General features: G+C 42.5%; 1 protein-coding gene across 1 annotated transcript in view; it reads left to right on the top strand.

Moving 5' to 3' along the window:
* The window catches only part of PLCB4 (phospholipase C beta 4), a 314,466-nt gene that overhangs the window by 92,229 nt on the left and 201,922 nt on the right, over positions 1-20,315 (top strand). Inside the window, 1 exon segment of the mRNA XM_043512117.1 lies at positions 14,124-14,193. The gene's annotated coding sequence lies outside the window, so the exon portion shown is untranslated.

Genomic DNA, 20,315 nt, shown 5'->3' with positions numbered 1-20,315 from the left:
AAAAAAACAGAGGAGATATATATATATACACACACACACACACACACACACACACACACCATGAAACAATGGGTTTATCATACACACTGTAAGGAGAGTGATCACTTAAGATAAGCCATCACCAGCAGCAGGGAGGGGAAAGGAGGAAAACCTTTCATAGTGACAAGCAAGGTAGGCTAATTCCAGCAGTTAATAAGAATATCAGAGGAACAGTGGGGGGTGGAGGGGGGTGGGAGGGAGAAATACCATGGGGAAATAGTTTTACTTTGTGTAATGACTCATCCATTCCCAGTCTCTATTCAAGCCTAAGTTAATTGTATCCCGTTTGCAAATTAATTCCAATTCAGCAGTCTCTCGTTGGAGTCTGTTTTTGAAGCTTTTTTGTTGAAGTATAGCCACTCTTAGGTCTGTGATCGAGTGACCAGAGAGATTGAAGTGTTCTCCAACTGGTTTTTGAAGGTTATAATTCTTGACGTCTGATTTGTGTCCATTCATTCTTTTACGTAGAGACTGTCCAGTTTGGCCAATGTACATGGCAGAGGGGCATTGCTGGCACATGATGGCATATATCACATTGGTAGATGCGCAGGTGAACGAGCCTCTGATAGTGTGGCTGATGTGATTAGGCCCTATGATGGTATCCCCTGAATAGATATGTGGAGAGAGTTGGCAACGGGCTTTGTTGCAAGGATAGGTTCCTGGGTTAGTGGTTCTGTTGTGTGGTGTGTGGTTGCTGGTGAGTATTTGCTTCAGATTGGGGGGCTGTCTGTAAGTAAGGACTGGTCTGTCTCCCCAGATCTGTGAGAGTGATGGGTCGTCCTTCAGGATAGGTTGTAGATCCTTGATGATGCGTTGGAGAGGTTTTAGTTGGGGGCTGAAGGTGATGGCTAGTGGCGTTCTGTTGTTTTCTTTGTTGGGCCTGTCCTGTAGTAGGTGACTTCTGGGTACTCTTCTGGCTCTGTCAATCTGTTTCTTCACTTCAGCAGGTGGGTATTGTAGTTGTAGGAATGCATGATAGAGATCTTGTAGGTGTTTCTCTGTCTGAGGGGTTGGAGCAAATGCGGTTATATCGTAGCGCTTGGCTGTAGACAATGGATCGAGTGGTATGATCTGGATGAAAGCTAGAGGCATGTAGGTAGGAATAGCAGTCAGTAGGTTTCCGATATAGGGTGGTGTTTATGTGACCATAGCTTATTAGCACCGTAGTGTCCAGGAAGTGGATCTCTTGTGTGGACTGGTCCAGGCTGAGGTTGATGGTGGGATGGAAATTGTTGAAATCATGGTGGAATTCCTCAAGAGCTTCTTTTCCATGGGTCCAGATGATGAAGATGTCATCAATGTAGCGCAAGTAGAGTAGGGGCATTAGGGGACGAGAGCTGAGGAAGCGTTGTTCTAAGTCAGCCATAAAAATGTTGGCATACTGTGGGGCCATGTGGGTACCCATCGCAGTGCCGCTGATTTGAAGGTATACATTGTCACCAAATGTGAAATAGTTATGGGTGAGGACAAAGTCACAAAGTTCAGTCACCAGGTTAGCCGTGACATTATCGGGGATACTGTTCCTGATGGCTTGTAGTCCATCTTTGTGTGGAATGTTGGTGTAGAGGCTTCTACATCCATAGTGGCTAGGATGGTGTTTTTAGGAAGATCACCAATGGACTTTAGTTTCCTCAGGAAGTCAGTGGTGTCTCGAAGATATAACTGCATTTGCTCCAACCCCTCAGACAGAGACAAACACCTACAAGATCTCTATCATGCATTCCTACAACTACAATACCCACCTGCTGAAGTGAAGAAACAGATTGACAGAGCCAGAAGAGTACCCAGAAGTCACCTACTACAGGACAGGCCCAACAAAGAAAACAAAAGAACGCCACTAGCCATCACCTTCAGCCCCCAACTAAAACCTCTCCAACGCATCATCAAGGATCTACAACCTATCCTGAAGGACGACGCATCACTCTCACAGATCTGGGGAGACAGACCAATCCTTGCTTACAGACAGCCCCCCAATCTGAAGCAAATACTCACCAGCAACCACACACCACACAACAGAACCACTAACCCAGGAACCTATCCTTGCAACAAAGCCCATTGCCAACTCTCTCCACATATCTATTCAGGGGATACCATCATAGGGCCTAATCACATCAACCACACTATCAGAGCCTCGTTCACCTGCGCATCTACCAATGTGATATATGCCATCATGTGCCAGCAATGCCCCTCTGCCATGTACATTGGCCAAACTGGACAGTCTCTACGTAAAAGAATGAATGGACACAAATCAGACGTCAAGAATTATAACCTTCAAAAACCAGTTGGAGAACACTTCAATCTCTCTGGTCACTCGATTACAGACCTGAGGGTGGCTATCCTTCAACAAAAAAGCTTCAAAAACAGACTCCAAGGAGAGACTGCTGAATTGGAATTAATTTGCAAACTGGATACAATTAACTTAGGCTTGAATAGAGACTGGGAATGGATGAGTCATTACACAAAGTAAAAAACTATTTCCCCATGGTATTTCTCCCTCCCACCACACCCCCCCCCCCACTGTTCCTCTGATATTCTTGTTAACTGCTGGAATTAGCCTACCTTGCTTGTCACCATGAAAGGTTTTCCTCCTTCCGCCCCCTCCCCCCGCTGCTGGTGATGGCTTATCTTAAGTGATCACTCTCCTTACAGTGTGTATGATAAACCCATTGTTTCATGTTCTCTGTGTTTGTGTATATAAATCTCTCCTCTGTTTTTTCCACCAAATGCATCCGATGAAGTGAGCTGTAGCTCACGAAAGCTTATGCTCTAATAAATTTGTTAGTCTCTAAGGTGCCACAAGTACTCCTTTTCTTTTTGCGAATACAGACTAACACGGCTGCTACTCTGAAACCTCCCATTGAATTTAATCCAGTTTTTGCCTGTGTAGGCAATACATTTAGGCCATGTGGTTTATTGTATGTATTTGGCCATTTACACATTAATCTGTTCGAGCAATCTACAGTAGTCATCTTCCTTATTTTACTTGATATTTATTTCCTGTTGTGTACTATTTTAATTCATTCATGTGCATGCCTGCAGGTTCTATGCAGTGACATAGAACCCCTTGGGGGAGGGATAGCTCAGTGGTTTGAGCATTGGCCTGCTGAACCCAGGGTTGTGAGTTTAATCCTTGAGGGGGCCATTTAGGGATCTGGGGCAAAAATTGGGGATTGGTCCTGCTTTGAGCAGGGGGTTGGACTAGATGATCTCTTGAGGTCCCTTCCAATCCTATGATTCTATGACATCATCCCCAGCAAATGCAGTGAAGCTAAGACCTTTTCAAAATTAGATCTTAATGCCGATATGGAAAATGTGTTCTGTCATGGACAAACGATGATACTAGAACTTTTTCTACCTTTGATCTTTGCATAAAATGTCACTGGCTATTCCATACATAGAATATGGTCTTGAATCATCAGTTTCTTCAAACAGTCTGATTCAGTTTTAATCAGAGTTGGTTACCACTGACTATAGTGAGATTATATATTTTTTCATGGGTATGTGTGTGATATACATTGATTTATGTACTGAACTCTTATTCATAAAAAGGCTTCAGGTGCAAAAACACTGCCATCCCAAGTACGTGTCATAGTTTTGTGTATAGCTTCCAAAGACAATGCCATTTAAATAAATAGCATGGTGGACAGTACAGAAAGTGATAGATGGTAACATGAATGCTGGTTGGTTTTAAAGACATCCTACACTTGTAGACTTGAAATAGGAATAAAAACAGGGAAACTCACACTCAGGTGTGAAGTCAGTAGCAAGATTCCAATTGACTTCGTGTGATGAGTAAATTCATAGATTCATAGATACTTAAGTCAGAAGGGACCATTCTGATGATCTAGTCCGACCTCCTGCACAACGCAGGCCACAGAATCTCACCCACCCACTCCTACGAAAAACCTCACCTATGTCTGAGCTATTGAAGTCCTCAAATCGTGGTTTAAAGACTTCAAGGAGCAGAGAAGCCTCCCTCAAGTCACCCATGCCCCATGCTACAGAGGAAGGCGAAAAACCTCCAGGGCTTCTTCCAATCTGCCCTGGAGGAAAATTCCTTCCCGACCCCAAATATGGCGATCAGCTAAACCCTGAGCATTTGGGCAAGATTCACCAGCCAGATACTACAGAAAATTCTTTCCTGGGTAACTCAGATCCCATCCATCTAATATCCCATCTCAGGGGATTAGGCCTATTTATCCTGAATATTTAAAGATCAATTAATTACCAAAATCACATTATCCCATCATACCATCTCCTCCATAAATTTATCGAGTTTAATCTTAAAGCCAGATAGATCTTTTGCCCCCACTGCTTCCCTTGGAAGGCTATTCCAAAACTTCACTTCTCTGATGGTTAGAAACCTTTGTCTAATTTCAAGTCTAAACTTCCTGGTGGCCAGTTTATACCCATTTGTTCTTGTGTCTACATTGGTGCTGAGATGAAATAATTCCTCTCCCTCTCCTGTATTTATCCCTGTGATATATTTCTGATACATTCTCTCATGGAGGTGGAGAGCACCACACCAGATGCATCTGAAGAAGTGGGTTTTTTTAATCCACGAAACCTTATGCCCAAATAAATCTGTTAGTCTTTAAGGTGCCACTGGACTCCTCGTTGTTTTTGTGGATACAGACTAACACGGCTACCCCGCTGATACTTGAATCTATAATTGAGTTTCCGGGAAAAAAAGCATGTAATATCAACACATTAGGAGTGTCTTTCTTTCACCTGGTGGTTGTTATAACCTGGATCAGTCAGGCTGTCCACTCCTTGGACCAAATCTGCTGATTGAGATTCAGCAGATTCTAGGATGGCAACTAAGGAACTTTTCCTTGCCACCTGTTCAGCTGTAGGATTTAAAAATAATATATGACACAGCTCTTCAGATTTGATGGGAAATTTCTGCCACAGGCGCTCTACCCATCATCCCTCATGCATTTTCTGTAACCCATGGTGGTGACCTGTGAGGAAGGAGCTGGGAAAAGACGACATTTACAGGCTTCTTCATTGATAGTATAGCATAAAAAGACATCAATAGAGAGTTCTGTTAGAGGAGCATATTCTCCCTAAGAACTGTCTGGATGTTCAGGTTCCATCAATCAGCCCCAAGGATGGACTATCAAAAAAGCGCTCTCACTGAGGTGTGCCCCAACCTCAACTTGCATGACTGATCCATGGGTAAAATTTTACATCGGTAAAATTTCTAGTTGCTCCATGCTGATAAATTGGGGGGTGGGGGAGCCTGGTATGATGGGGATACTTACAATGGCATGTAGCCAATCTGTGACTATTAGCAGCAAATATTTCCAACAGCTGGTGATAGGACACTAGATGGGGAGGGCTCTGAGTTACTACGGAGAATTCTTTCCCAGGTGTCTGGCTGCTGGGTCTTTCCCACATCCTCAGGGTCTAATTGATTATTATATTTGGGGTCAGGAAGGAATTCTTCCCTGGATCAGATTGGCAGAAACCCTGAGGGTTTTTCGCCTTTCTCTGCAGCATGGAGCCTGGGTGACTTGCAGATTTAAATTACTGTAAGTGGTGGATTCTCTGTAACTTGAAATCTTTAAACCATGATTTGAGGACTTCAGTAACTCAACTAGAGGTTAGGGGTGTATTACAGGAGTAGGTGAGCGAGGTTCTCTGGCCTGCAGTGTGCAGGAGGTCAGACTAGATGATCATGATGGTCCCTTCTGACCTTAAAGTCTGAGTCTTGCCACTCTTGACCAAAATGCCACATTCATGATTACTTATGGACTGAGCTACTAATGACTGTATAATTGTTATTCATTCCCTTTAAAGACTGAGCGTATAATCCATGGGACTACTTAGTGCTTAAAGTTATGCATGTGCTTTACTGGATCAAAGCCCTAGTGCTCAGGTCCTTCCAGGATTGAATCTCTTCAGGCTAAAAGAAAAGAATTACAGTAATGTGGCCTTATTACACTATTCAGAGACTGTAAAATATCTGGTAGTGTGCCTCATTATTAAATTGTAGAAGAAGCATTAAATAAGTATTTACAGGCCACATGTATGTTGTTGTTTAAACAGGTGTATTACTATAGTTAAAATCTAAAATGATGCAACGTTTCTGTGACTTAAGTGAACATTTACTGCACAAGTCCAAATCACCAGAGATTTTTTGTATTACAGTTTACTGACAGGCAAATCCACAGCATGATCTACTAGATCTTTGATCTCAGATGGTGTTGTCATGGTAGACATCTATCATTGCCCTGGGAAGCCAAATCTCAACTGGATATACTTGTTCTAATGAGGGATGTTACCAAAGCTTTAGACCTATCACTCACTAGCTGCAAAGAAGTCAGCATCTGGTCTTTTCATAAATCATTGGTTAGGTGCTAAAGGGAACAAGAAACCAGGATACACTCTGTGTGATAGTGAACCTTTTCATATTACAATTCCAAAATATGGAGGCCATGCCAAGCCACGAGTCAGTGTGTTCACGTAGTTGTTTACTGTCTTCTGTTAAGGCAATCAATATAAGTAATAATTTGTATAAATCCATATTTACAGACCTGTGGTCTGAACTGACAAACAAAAAATACATAATTCTAATGAAGTTTGAGCACGGTACAGGAGTGTCTGTTGCTTAAATGTTAACTGAAAATTTTATCAAAACATTATGCAGGTTTTGGGCTGTCTCTGTAGTCTATATCTTGACAAGAATAACAGAGATTATGCAGACTGTAAAAGCAGGAGAACTGGGTCTCAATCTGGAGAATAAAAACAAATTCTTGTTAGAATTTTCTTGTTGTTAACCATTATATACTCGTAAAATATGATCTGTATAAATGGTAGGTAGAAGATTAATGCATCAGTCACTAAGCACTGTATTATAAAGTTGAGGGAAAACAGAATTTCACTTGAAAAATATTAGTCACTCTACGACTTCATTATTTTTACATATAAGAAGGAATAATGATAGAAACAAAGCCTTCCTTTTGTTGCAATGAAGTAAGAAATAATAGTACGTAATTTATTGGATTCTGAAGTGAAAAATAGATGTTTCTGATGTAAGACATAATGATAAATCCCTTATTCCCACCATCACAAGCAGAGAATAGATAGATATGACTATTCAGAATTTCTCATTCTCTAGGCAAGCTGTAGTGTTTTGGTTTTGCAAGTCAGAATATTCTTTGTTGCTGAACTGTGGTGAAAGAGCAAGAATATGTAGAGGAAATTATAAAAAAAAGAAACTTCCTTCAATCTGACATTTATTTAATGGTGGAACATGCGTCTTAATTTTTTGTGATTATTTTCTTTTGTTGTTGATTATACTATGCCATCACGAGCACATTGGCTGTTCTCAGCTAATACCTTTTAAAAAAGAAACCCAAACATTTATTTGGTGCTAAATAATTTTGTCTTCCGTTTCACACGTTAGAGCCCACATATGAACAAGATATCGCAGCAATCATGACTTTGTATTTCTATTAAATATTCACTTTGCAGTTCGAAGCCATTTTTCTGCCACTGTGAATGTAGGGCCAGAGCCTCAGCTAGTGTAAATCAGTGCTGTTCCGCTGCCTTCACACCAGTTGGAAGTCTAGCCCTTAATTTCAGTTCCACATATGAGAACTAGCTTATTTGACAGCTGCAGGCCAAGTCATAACATTTGGGGTTAGATTAGGAGAAGCCCCTATCTATTTTCACTGGCTCCCTGCTTCTCCTCACATGGCTGTGTATGGGGATGCTGTGAAGGAGTCAGAGAGAAGTTGGGTCTACGTCTCCACTCCATTTATGCACAAATTCAGTGCAAGGGCAGGAGCATTCTCCTCTGTTCTAATCCCCACCCTTTTCCCAGGCATAAATCACATTCTACCTGATCTACTATCTTCCCAGTGCTCTTCCCGGGATGGCAGCTCTGCACCCTTGCCGCCTTGAGGCTGATTCTTAACAGCCACGACCTCAGTCCTTAAAATGTTAGACCCTTCCTTTAATGTGACCAGCCAGCCAATGGAGTCAATGCCATCTTTAGCAGTAAGTGCTGATTCCACATCCGTGACGAGCTTCTGCTGGGCCATACACAAAGCTTGGATGGTTGGAAGCGTGGGGTCAGGTAAGACCCTTCTTATACAGGCATCGTTTTTGGAGGGTTTTTTTTCTAGTTTTACATCTTAACGTATAAAATAATAAATGGTCTAAAGTTGCGGGGTAGGGGGGGAGTTTTAAACAAAATTGCAAAAAGCAAAACCGAGCTAGCCACTAAACATCTCATTTACTCATTCCCCTCTTCACTGGTGCCATGCTCCAAAGGAATCTCATTATTGATATGACATCATGAATGACGATCTGTGGCAGAGCTGGATGGGATGGGAGGTAAAGGAAAAGAGGAGTTTTCAGGTAATGCACCGAATGCCGCTCTTTTAGGTCAGTCAGCACAAACTGCAACTGAAGGCTGTGCCAGGCAACCAAAGCACTCTCCTCCTTTAAATCAGAAGTGACTTCCTTTAGCCAGCTCTTCATTGATGACCCCTACCCGATCTTCTGTTAGACCAGGACTTAAGTTTTAAGATATGAAATATATTTTAAAAATATCTGACAAAATGTGCACCCTTATCCCACAGTTCGTTCTCTCTCTCTCTCTCCCTCTCTCTCTCTCAACGGTTGGAAGCTCTTGCGAGCTCGCGCTGCTTTGCGAAGCAGGAGTTTTATGGGTCTCCTCTCTTTTCCTCAGGAGGCTACTAATGGCGTACCCACCTCTGGGTCAGTTCATTTAGCTCTTTCCTCCTGAAGACGGTGTACTCTGCTGATAAGAAATCAGCCTTCTGGGCCAGGAAGCAGCATGCAAATTTTGTGATTACATGGAATGTGATCCATCTTGCAGCTGGAGACTTGTTGCATGGATAATTCCTGGATTATGACAGGCTAAAAGAAGGTGTGTGGGGGGGAATAACATAGAGCATTCTCAGACACAGCCAGATAATCTCCGTCAGGTTCCTGTGTTCAGGGAAATGCTATATCAAACTTCTGGGTTTAGTTGAGGAATAATGGGATTACTGACAGTGGGCATCCAGAAGTACCAACCAGGATCCAGGACTCCACTCTGCTAGGCTTTATACAAACACCAAGTAAGAGACAATTGTTGGCCCAAAGAGTTAATGTTCTAAGAAAAGTGAAGCCAGTCAGTCTCGAAAGTAGCTGTGTGTGAAGAATGCAAACTTCTCATGCTGTTACTGGTTAGGATGAAATTGCATGTTGAATTTAAATATTAGGGTATAAATTCTGACCCCATTGAAGTCAATGGGAGTTTTGCTATTGATTTTAGTTAAGCCAGAATTTCACCCTAGAGATTTAACAGTAAACTAGCCTTTGGTCCAGGAGTTTGTATATCACTTCTGGACCAATAGCAATAAATCTGAGCAATGCCAAGGGACCAGTGGGAATTGCAAGATCCGATATCCAACAAATGGCTAGGATTTTTAGATTTCCATTGGCACATCATATTCATCTCTAGTCTTGGCAGGTAGCCAGATACTGGACATTAAAATTTCATTGTTTTAAATACCATCTTTCTTCTTCACTTCAGTTTGGACATGATTTTTTATAACTGCTGTTGTGAACCTCTTTAGAAATTGATGCTTTTACTGCTAGAAGGCATTTTGAAATCCCAGTTTTTAAACACTATAAGGCGTTAATCCCTAACTCCAGCAGTTTGTGAAATGACAGCTGCCTAACATCATATTACAATTAAAGTGTGTAGGGATGGAGAGGGATAAGATGGTTTAAAAAGATATGATTTAAAGTCAAGTATATTACAACTTCTCCTGGCTAGAAACACTTTGGCCATATGAAAACTCTCAGGATCTGTAAGAATTTTTCAAGAATGTAAAAATAATAATAGTAATTAATTAATAAAAAAATCCAGTAACAGCACAGCTATGATTAATGCCGTCTTCCATATTATTCTTCCAAATAGTCAATCATCTCAATATTGTACGTTCACATCATTACAGAAATTGCTTTACTACTCTGCCTGGAATTTCTCTGTAGCGCTTCCACTGAAAAATTCCTCCAGTAGTTTGCTTAGTAACAATATATTTCAGTTTGCAGCATACTGTACAACTGACAAGTTACAGTGGAGACCACGGACAGATTTTAATGTTGTCTTTGGTGGTATAAAACCTAAGCATCTCTCCATTTACTTTCTCTGTTAGTTTTCTTTTAAAATTTAATACTCGTATATTCAGAAACAGGTAGGGAATGTGTGCTTACTTATCCCTTTTTTTGGTTATCATTCCTACTCAATTGATAGCACCGTCATTCATTTGTAAACGAGAAGATCCTGGATATGTATCTAAACATTTTTGTTCGAGGTCTCAGGAGTGAAATTCACTGAGTGCAGAGGGTGTTACCTAGTGCTAAGTCTAACCCTGTTCAGGGAGGTTGGAGGGAGAAGTCGCCAAGCAGTAGAACCTATACTCACCATGCTTGTGTGGCTCCAAAATTTAGGATGTCAGTTGGAGACAGGCTGGTGGCGGGAGGGGGGGAGGGGAAGTGCCTTGTTCAAATCGAGTGTCCCTACATATGGGGTGTGCATGGGTGTGTGAGTGAAGAGGGACTCTCTCTTATTCTAGTCTGTAGGCTTGATTAGTGACTATGGATGGTGGCCTGTTCTCAGGTTGAAATATGGGTGAATTGCATTCAGCCCAACCCCTTCTTATTTGTGTTAGTTCTTAGTCCTTCTTTCCATTTATTTAGGCATTGTGAAGGAATTTACAGCTGTATGCAGAAAGCACGCAGTATAAACTGAAATAACTATGCCATGCAGTACATGGCTTATCAGTTATTAATCTTGTCTGACGATTTCTGTCCTCAGTTAAACCAGTGAGGTTTTTTTAATTGAACTACACCATTAACACTTTTGCACATTTTTTACTATGTAGACATTGAAATGCTTAATATATATAAAAATCTGTATCAGATATTAAATACTTAAATGCATAATAATGAAATTTACAAACTTACTACCATAACTTACTACCAATTAGCAAATAATTAGTATGTACAATAGTAGTTTGTAAGGCCCAAAAATAGTTCTATGATCACAAACCATTCCTTACGTTACTTCAGTAGTGGCATGTGTATTATAATCAGCAGCATTCAGCATACTGTTATATGCATTATTGAAGTTTTGTAGGTGCTTAAACTTAAAATCCCTAATTTACAAAAGGAAGACAAATAAATTAAGTTTCACTGCAGTAGGCAGATGCCTGATACTAGTGGTCCATCATGGTTGGTCAAATCAATAACACACTTTTAATTCATGATGATATAGTTAACCACAAGCACGCACACACTATGGGCCGCAATTCCCATTTGCTGGCCACAAAACAGCCTCTTGGTTTATCTGGGCATCTGATTGCAATTACCGCCATATGGGCCTGGCTAGGCCTCCATATCATTCATTGTTAAAGTGAATTATTTAGAAGTATTGTTAAAAATGTGCTTATGTCCTGGTGCATAAAATATGTCTTTATGTTTTGATAATAACGCTTCAAAAATTATCATTTCTATTGTCTATCTTCCCAGAAAGCTGGGGGAGAGGAGGAAAGGTGGTTGCAGTTTTTTCTACTGAGAAGTTGGAGCTTAGTTTTTGTTTTCCAGGGGATAAGGAAAAGATTACCCAAGATTTCCCCTCCTTTACTCCTCTTTACAGCCAGTGTATATTGCTGGGATCTTTCTGTGCAGAGAACTGGAAACAGCTCTCATTCACTGCCCCGAATTCTCAAGAGGCTGATTTTGCTGCCTCTAGAGCCTGGGCAGATGCGGGTTGGATGTGGGTACCAATGATGTCAGCATCTGTTACCAGAGGGTTGTTAGGTCCCTGATAGAGGAACTATGTATTGGCATGGACAGACTTGCTAATTATTGTGCAGTCCCTTTCCATAGGGAGAAGTTAGTTTTCATTTATGGGGGGAAACTCTCAGCACAGTTGTGATGAGGCAACTAGTGCATCTGGAGCCCTCTTTGGATTGAGATCCACTTCCATGCTTATTCTTTTAGGTCTATCAGCAGTCTTTGTTACCACTGGCTCCTCAGCAGAAGTAAACAGAGCTGCTCTTGAATGATTCCTTTCTTTTTGAGAGAACCCAGAGGTTAGTATAAGGTGAGCAATTGTCCATCTGCCCAAGGGCTCCTGTGTGTGGAGTTCCAAGTGTTTCTAGTATGTAACCCCTATGAGGCTATTCAGGGAGCCAATGCGGTGATGTGGTCTGTGGAACATTCAGTGTGTGGGTGACAATTAATTAATGAGACGCAAATGGTGCAGTCATGCAACTTGCCCACCGTCTGGCTGGGCTTGGCTCTTGGCTGAGAGCTAGCTGGCTGAGAATAAACCTGGATCAGGCACAGGTAATGTTTGTTGGCTTGAGGGGGGGATGGATAGCTCAATGGTTTCAGCATTGGCCTGCTAAACTGAGGGTTATGATTTCAATCCTTGAGGAGGCCATTGAGGGATCTGGGGCAAACATTGGGGATTGGTCCTGCTTTGAGTAGGGGTTTGGACTAGATGACCTCCTGAGGTCCCTTTCAACCCTGATATTCTATGAAAAAAACCAGAAGAAACGACAGATCATTTTAGTTCCTCCTCCAGATGGAGTATGCCTGCCATGCTGGCACCAAACAACACTCTCCATTCTTTCGTGGGTTGGTGTCTGATATTTCATATGGTGGAGTTTTATGTTTTGATTTCCAGAATCTATATTTTTGGCCATCTTGCTGACATGCTAGATTTACTCAGCCATCACATAGCCACCACCTCTCTTTCCTTCTCCAGTTCTTGGCTCCATGCACACATACATGTGGCTAAAACAGAGCTTCCTGCTCTTCCCCTTTAAGCCCTTCCTCAATCACTGTAGACGACACCACTATCTTCCCTGTCACTCATGCCTGTAACCTGTAAATCATCTTCGACTCAGCCTGAATGTGAGGATCTAGGTCTATGTCTAAATCTGGCAGATTCTTTCTGCATAACATGTCCACCAGATGGCCTTTCCTCTCCATTCATACAGCTAAAAAGCTCATCCAGGCTCTCATCGTCTCGCATCTCGACTACCGTAACGTCCTCTTCTCTGGCATTGACAAATGCAACCTTCAAACAAGCACTTTTCTCCCATGCTGCCCCTCATGCCTGGGAGGAGCTCCCCATAAACATCCGCAAAGCTACCTCATTAATCCATTTCAAACTCTCCTTTGCTGGGATGCCTACAAAAAAACTTGCCCACAGTTAGGCTGCTGGTATGCTGAGACTACAGCCTATCATGCTATGATTTAGTTGGGGTTGGTCCTGCTTTGAACAGAGGCTTGGACTTGATTATCTCCTGAGGTCTCTTCCAACCCTAATCTTCTATGATTCTATGCCAGCCAGTACTGTTTCCTTGTTTCCTTGTACTCCTCTCTCTCTGTCTGTCCATATCCATCTGTTGTCTTATTACAAATAACATATTAGTAATATGCTGCCCGTGACTCTTTCAAGTGCCACAACCTATATGTGCAATGAAACGTGGTCCCATGGCAGGCAGGGTATTTAGTGCAATATGGCAAAGCCCTTTCCTCCACTTTGTATAACCCCTGTCTCTTGTACTGTTCACTGGTCCCTTGTTACTCCAGCTATCTATTAGCCATTCTCAGGTGAAGTCTCTGTTAAAGTTTATTTTGCTCATCTAAAGAAGAACTTTCAGCAAAAACTATTAAAGTCAGCTAACATTTATTCTGGAAAGATTACAAATATGGCAGTGTTATTCAAGTGCTGTTTTCTGATCTTTATTAATTATTTAGGATGCTTTACTAATGTTGAAATCTATCCTGACTCAATTTAGTGGGAAAAGGTGTGTGATCCATAGCTTCTAACGCAATCAGTTGTGATTTGTCTCTTTTCCATTAAGAGACATATATCTATTACTTTCCCATGATTTAACAAAGGCATAACCAAAGCTTGTTTTAAAATGTTTATCTTGATACCATACATTTCTGGACTTTCAAAGGGATGTTTTTCCAATAGGAGATTTCAGTAGATGGCACCAGCCTTACTGATCTGTTTTATTATTTTACAGAAGGAAGACTTTCCCAGCACATCTGTCTAATCTGTCCAGCTGTTTAACCAGCCAATCGAGAGCTACTTGGGTAAGTTACCCGCTTGTAGGCTAGCAATGATAACTGACTAGCAGTTGCAAATGCAAGGTTAATGGCTTTTTTTTGCTTTTTGTTTTCTATAGAAGTTTAAATTTATGGTTTGACATATCACCTTTTGTTCTGGAATAATGATTGTGTGTAGTTGAATATGTACTTGGCTTCACATAGATCCTATTATATGGAGAATGTATGTAGAATTGAATGAAAGGATCAGTGAATTGAGACAGAGGTGGTTTCTATGTAGTCAGGACTCAAATCAAACAATGCCAATAGCTTGAATTGCACCGGGAAGTGAATAGGTAGCCACTGCAGATGTTATATATTCCCTATGGTTGACACTGATGAGCAGGTGGGCAACTGCATTCTGCAGCAGCAGAGGTTAGAGTAGCTGGCCCAGCCAGACCTGAGGAAATCTCATGCCAGTAGTCAGAAGGTCGTGATGGTGTGGATGACCACCTTGGAGAGAGAGGTTTAACTGTGTAGCTGATGAAAAAGTATTCTTTTGGGCACCAGTGCTGCTTGTGGAGCCATTGAGAAATGAAAAGCACTCTGTTTGCAAACTGCCGTAACAAAGGCAGGGCACAACCCCTAAGTAAATCGGCATGCAACACAGCTAGGGCACCCCTCCAGCTTTCTCTCGGTTCATACTGACCTGAGTACCTGCCTTGCGAAAGCTGAGCTAACAAAGGCCAGCCAAATCATCCATCCAGTTTTCGCAGAAACAAACAAAATCCATAGTTAAAGGGGTGGTTGTGACTTTATTAACCAGTGACCCTGTAGTGAACATCATGGGACTATCATGATGAGAAACCTATGGGACTAATAAATGTTGATTTCTTGGCCTGTGTCTGGAAGAGCTTGAACTACCTAGTCTCTCCATGCCTGTCGCAACAAGAAGCAGAGATTTTGAGCACCCAGAGAGATCTCTTTGGTCTGCTGTGACCTTATCTCACAGCAGCATTACTCAACCTGCTCAGTCACCTTCCAGTATCTATTGCAGGGGAACAGCTGCCTGCCCAGGAAAAGACTCCCAGGACAAGGTGTAAATCCCATTTATTACCTCCAAGCGTCCCTCTCCAGGGGGAAAAGAAAATGAGGATATTAAAAAACAATCAGCCACCTTTCCCGATGGTTCCCAAACCATACCTGGATCTCTCTCCACACGCTAAGTGGCCAAGTGCCCTATAAACCCAACCCACTCATGAAATTGTCTAGTTTGGTTCTGATTAATCTAGTAAAATTAGGAAGAGCCTCAGTAATCACCACCACAGCTCTCACACTCAGACACTCTCACCCCCAGGAGACGTCTACTCTGCCTAAACACTCTAGAATGGACTGATTAGTCCCATCAGACCCCTGGGCCAAATGGACCCATCTCCGCTGGTTCCAAACCAGCCCAACAAATCTCTGACTCCTGTCCTTGTCATGGCGATAGTCCTAAATATGGCTTCCTGCCACCTGTGTTGTGCTGGAGACTCCAGACAAAGCTGGAAGCTCTGGAAAAGAAGCACTGAAGGAGGGAAGCCAATGGAATAAAACCCCCTTCCTACACCCACAAAATGGTTGGCCGCACAAGTATCCCAGTACCAAATCCCTCTCATTTCACATCCCCAGCGAAGTATCTACCAGAAAATACCAACCCACCATATTGCCTGTCTCCTCGTCTTTTCCACCCACGCCCTCCAAACAGCACAAGTGATACTTGGCACTTAAATCAGGGATGGGGAGGGGTTGAAGAAATATATCCCTTTCCTGGAAATACAGCTGGGGCTGCGGTGCTTTGCATGCAACAAACCGTTTTTCCCACGGAAGTTGTGAATGGATGAATTAATTCCAAGAGCTAAAGTAGCTAGCAATGGCCCAGCCACTGTGGAACAGCAGCCACAGTCTTTCTTTGAATTCTTGTAGGATCTGACAAAATACACCCCTTCCAGAAACCATGTGAATAGCAATGAATGAGGCTCTAGTGGAACAATGACCTTCACTGGAATCCAGGGTGTTCTCATTGTTTAAATGACGGAGAGCAGATGAGACGGGCAGTACTGCTTGCTGAATACCTGTGTGCTATTCCTTATCTTTACTGAGTAGAAAACGCACCACTCCAGCCTGTCCATCCAGATTACCTCTCAGAATCGTTGGCGTTGTATGTGACTGATGATTTTGCTATAGCATTCTGAAGGTTAGAAAAATGCACAGATACCCAGAATGCCAGAATAATGGGGAAGGGGGGGGGGTAAGAAGAAAAAACATGCTGATTGCCATTTCAAGGCAAAATGTATACACTTGCATTCACATTCCTAGTGGCACTTAGGTTTTCCAATGTGATTGTGCTGCATTTCTGTGTATTGTAATATTCTAACATTTTGAATCAGGTGGGACTTTGCATTTTGATGAGTTTCTAATAAATGACAATTATTAAATGTTGATTTTAGTATTTCAAATGGGAATGTTAGAGCATAATCTGTAGCAGTGGGTTGCAAGTGACAATCAATAGCATCTGTCATATTAGTCCTTTATTATTATTACTAATTATTTGCTTTCATTAACACCCACAGTGCACTCCCACTATATGAACAAATAGGAATTCACGATCCTTGCCCTGGAGAGCCTGCAATCTAACTAGACATGTTCAAGATCACACATCAAGTCCACGTGATAGAAATAGGAAAAAATATAAGAATCCAAATGACCAGTGTTCTCTTCTAATCGCTACCCTGCCCCTCTCTTCCCCTCCCCATTACACCATATTGCACTAATTAATATCCACTCACAATTTTTGTTCCTTTTCCAGTACCTACTTCTGATACTGCCAGAGTTATTTGGTTTTCGTGTGGATCTGCAGCTCTATGAATAACACTTTCATGTAATTGAATCATAGAATATCAGGGTTGGAAGGGACCTCAGGAGGTCATCTAGTCCAACTCCCTGCTCAAAGCAGGACCAGTCCCCAACTAAATCATCCCAGCCAGGGCTTTGTCAAGCCTGACCTTAAAAACTTCTAAGGAAGGAGATTCCATCACCTCCCTAGGTAACGCATTCCAGTGTTTCACCACCCTCCTAGTGAAAAAGTTTTTCCTAATATTCAACCTAAACCTCCCCCACTGCAACTTGAGACCATTACTCCTTGTTCTGTCATCTGCTACCACTGACAACAGTCTAGATCCATCCTCTTTGGAACCCCCTTTCAGGTAGTTGAAATCAGCTATCAAATCCCCCCTCGTTCCTCTTTTCTGCAGACTAAACAATCCAAGTTCCCTCAAGCTCTCCTCATAAGTCATGTGTTCCAGTCCCCTAATCATTTTTGTTGCCCTCCGCTTTCCAATTTTTCCACATCCTCCTTGTAGTGTGGGGCCCAAAACTGGACACAGTACTCCAGATGAGGCCTCACCAATGTCGAATAGAGGGGAACGATCATGTCCCTCGATCTGCTGTCAATGCCTCTACTTATACATCCCAAAATGCCTTTGGCCTTCTTGGCAACAATGGCACACTGTTGACTCCTATCCAGCTTCTCGTCCACTGTAACCCGTAGGTCCTTTTCTGCAGAACTGCTGCCTAGCCATTCGGTCCCTAGTCTGTAGCGGTGATTGGGATTCTTTCGTCCTAAGTGCAGGACTCTGCACTTGTCCTTGTTGAACCTCATCAGATTTCTTTTGGCCCAATCCTCTAATTTGTCTAGGTCCCTCTGTAGCCTATCCCTACCCTCCAGCGTATCTACCTCTCCTCCCAGTTTAGTGTCATCTGCAAACTTGCTGAGGGTGCAATCCACACCATCCTCCAGATCATTTATGAAGATATTGAACAAAACTGGCCCGAGCACCGACCCTTGGGGCACTCCACTTGATACAGGCTGCCAATTAGACATGGAGCCATTGATCACTACCCGTTGAGTCTGACAATCTAGCCAGCTTTCTATCCACCTTACCGTCCATTCATCCAGCCCATACTTCTTTAACTTGCTGGCAAGAATACTGTGGAAGACCATGTCAAAAGCTTTGCTAAAGTCAAGCAACAACACGTCCACTGCTTTCCCCTCATCCACAGAACCAGTTATCTCGTCATAGAAGGAAATTAGATTAGTCAGGCATGACTTGCCCTTGGTGAATCCATGCTGACTGTTCCTGATCACTTTCCTCTCCTCTAAGTGCTTCAGAATTGATTCCTTGAGGACCTGCTCCATGATTTTTCCAGGGACTGAGGTGAGGCTAACTGGCCTGTAGTTCCCTGGATCCTCCTCCTTCCCTTTTTTAAAGCTGGGCACTACATTAGCCTTTTTCCAGTCGTCCGAGACCTTCCCCCCCATCACCATGAATTTTCAAAGATAATGGCCAATGACTCTGCAATCACATCGGCCAACTCCTTTAGCACTCTCAGATGCAGCGCAGCCGGCCCCATGCACTTGTGCTCATCCAGCTTTTCTAAATAGTCCCGAACCACTTCTTTCTTCACAGAGGGCTGGTCACCTCCTCTCCGTGCTGTGCTGCCCAGTGCAGTTGTCTGGGAGCTGACCTTTTTCGTGAAGACAGAGGCAAAAAAAGCATTGAGTACATTAGCTTTTTCCACATCCTCTGTCACTAGGTTGCCTCCCTCATTCAGTAAGGGGCCCACACTTTCCTTGACTTTCTTCTTGTTGCTAACACACCTGAAGAAACCCTTTTTGTTACTCTTAACATCTCTTGCTAGCTGCACCTCCAGGTGTGATTTGGCCTTCCTGATTTCACTCCTGCATGCCCGAGCAATATTTTTATACTCTTCCCTGGTCATTTGTCCAATCTTCCACTTCTTGTAAGCTTCTTTTTTGTGTTTAAGATCAGCAAGTATTTCACTGTTAAGCCAAGCTGGTCGCCTGCTATATTTGCTATTCTTTCTACACATTGGGATGGTTTGTCTCTGTAACCTCAATAAGGATTCTTTAAAATACAGCCAGTTCTCCTGGATCCCCTGGGAGAAAGGTCTCCCTCACGTTATTCTCCCAGGGGATCCTGCCCATCAGTTCCCTGAGGTTGTCAAAGTCTGCTTTTCTGAAGTCCAGGATCCGTATTCTGCTGCACTCCTTTCTTCTTTGTGTCAGGATCCTGAACTTGACCATCTCATGGTCACTGCCTCCCAGGTTCCCATCCACTTTTGCTTCCCCTACTAATTCTTCCTGGTTTGTGAGCAGCAGGTCAAGAAGAGCTCTGCCCTTAGTTGGTTCCTCCAGCACTTGCACCAGGAAATTGTCCCCTACACTTTCCAAAAACTTCCTGGATTGTCTGTGCACTGCTGTATTGTTCTCCCAGCAGATATCAGGGTGATTGAAGTCTCCCATGAGAACCAGGGCCTGCGATCTAGTAACTTCCGTTAGTTGCCGGAAGAAAGCCTCGTCCACCTCATCCCCTTGGTCTGGTGGTCTATAGCAGACTCCCACCATGACATCACCCTTGTTGCTCACACTTCTAAACTTAATCCAGAGACTCTCAAGTTTTTCTGCAGTTTCATACCAGAGCTCTGAGCAGTCCTACTGCTCCCTTATGAAACCTGAAATTGTTTGAATAACTCTTCTAACGCTTTCACCTTCAAAGATAAGACTTTTGTAAATATCTCCAATTTTGACATTGCCTCCCCATCAGAAGAGACTGGGAAGATGCACAATAACCTATGCTAAGGTTTGCAAACAAATTGCAGAAGCTCAGAAAAGCAGGCGGATATAAAGAACAACCTGCCATTCTCTATGGAGTTCTAAATAGTGTTGAAATAGGCAAGTCACAGCAAGGAGAAAGAAAGGAGTCAGAAGCAAGTTTACCATTGAAGAAGAAAACTAGGCACATATAATGCTTTTTGGAGCATTTTTTAGGTGCATAGGTAGATAAATGCTGCTTGTTATTACTGGCTTGTGTGTGCGTGCGGTTCTTAGATCAGAATTTGACCCTAATTATTTAAAATTCAGATTATCAAAAGTGATTCTATTTGACTAATTTTTTCAAAATAGAAACTATTTCTAAGAAATAGAAATGTAAGGTGTGTCTGAATCCAGTGCTATCCCTGGTTTTGGGACCCAGGAGGACCAAATTTAAAACCTGCGTATGCAATCTCGGAATCATCATTTCTGAGGAGGAAGTAGCTGGTTTTGACAT

This window comes from Dermochelys coriacea, chromosome 3 (genome assembly GCF_009764565.3).
Source record: "Dermochelys coriacea isolate rDerCor1 chromosome 3, rDerCor1.pri.v4, whole genome shotgun sequence".
Taxonomy (NCBI): Eukaryota; Metazoa; Chordata; order Testudines; family Dermochelyidae; genus Dermochelys; species Dermochelys coriacea.
This window is presented reverse-complemented; position numbering and strand designations above follow the sequence as displayed.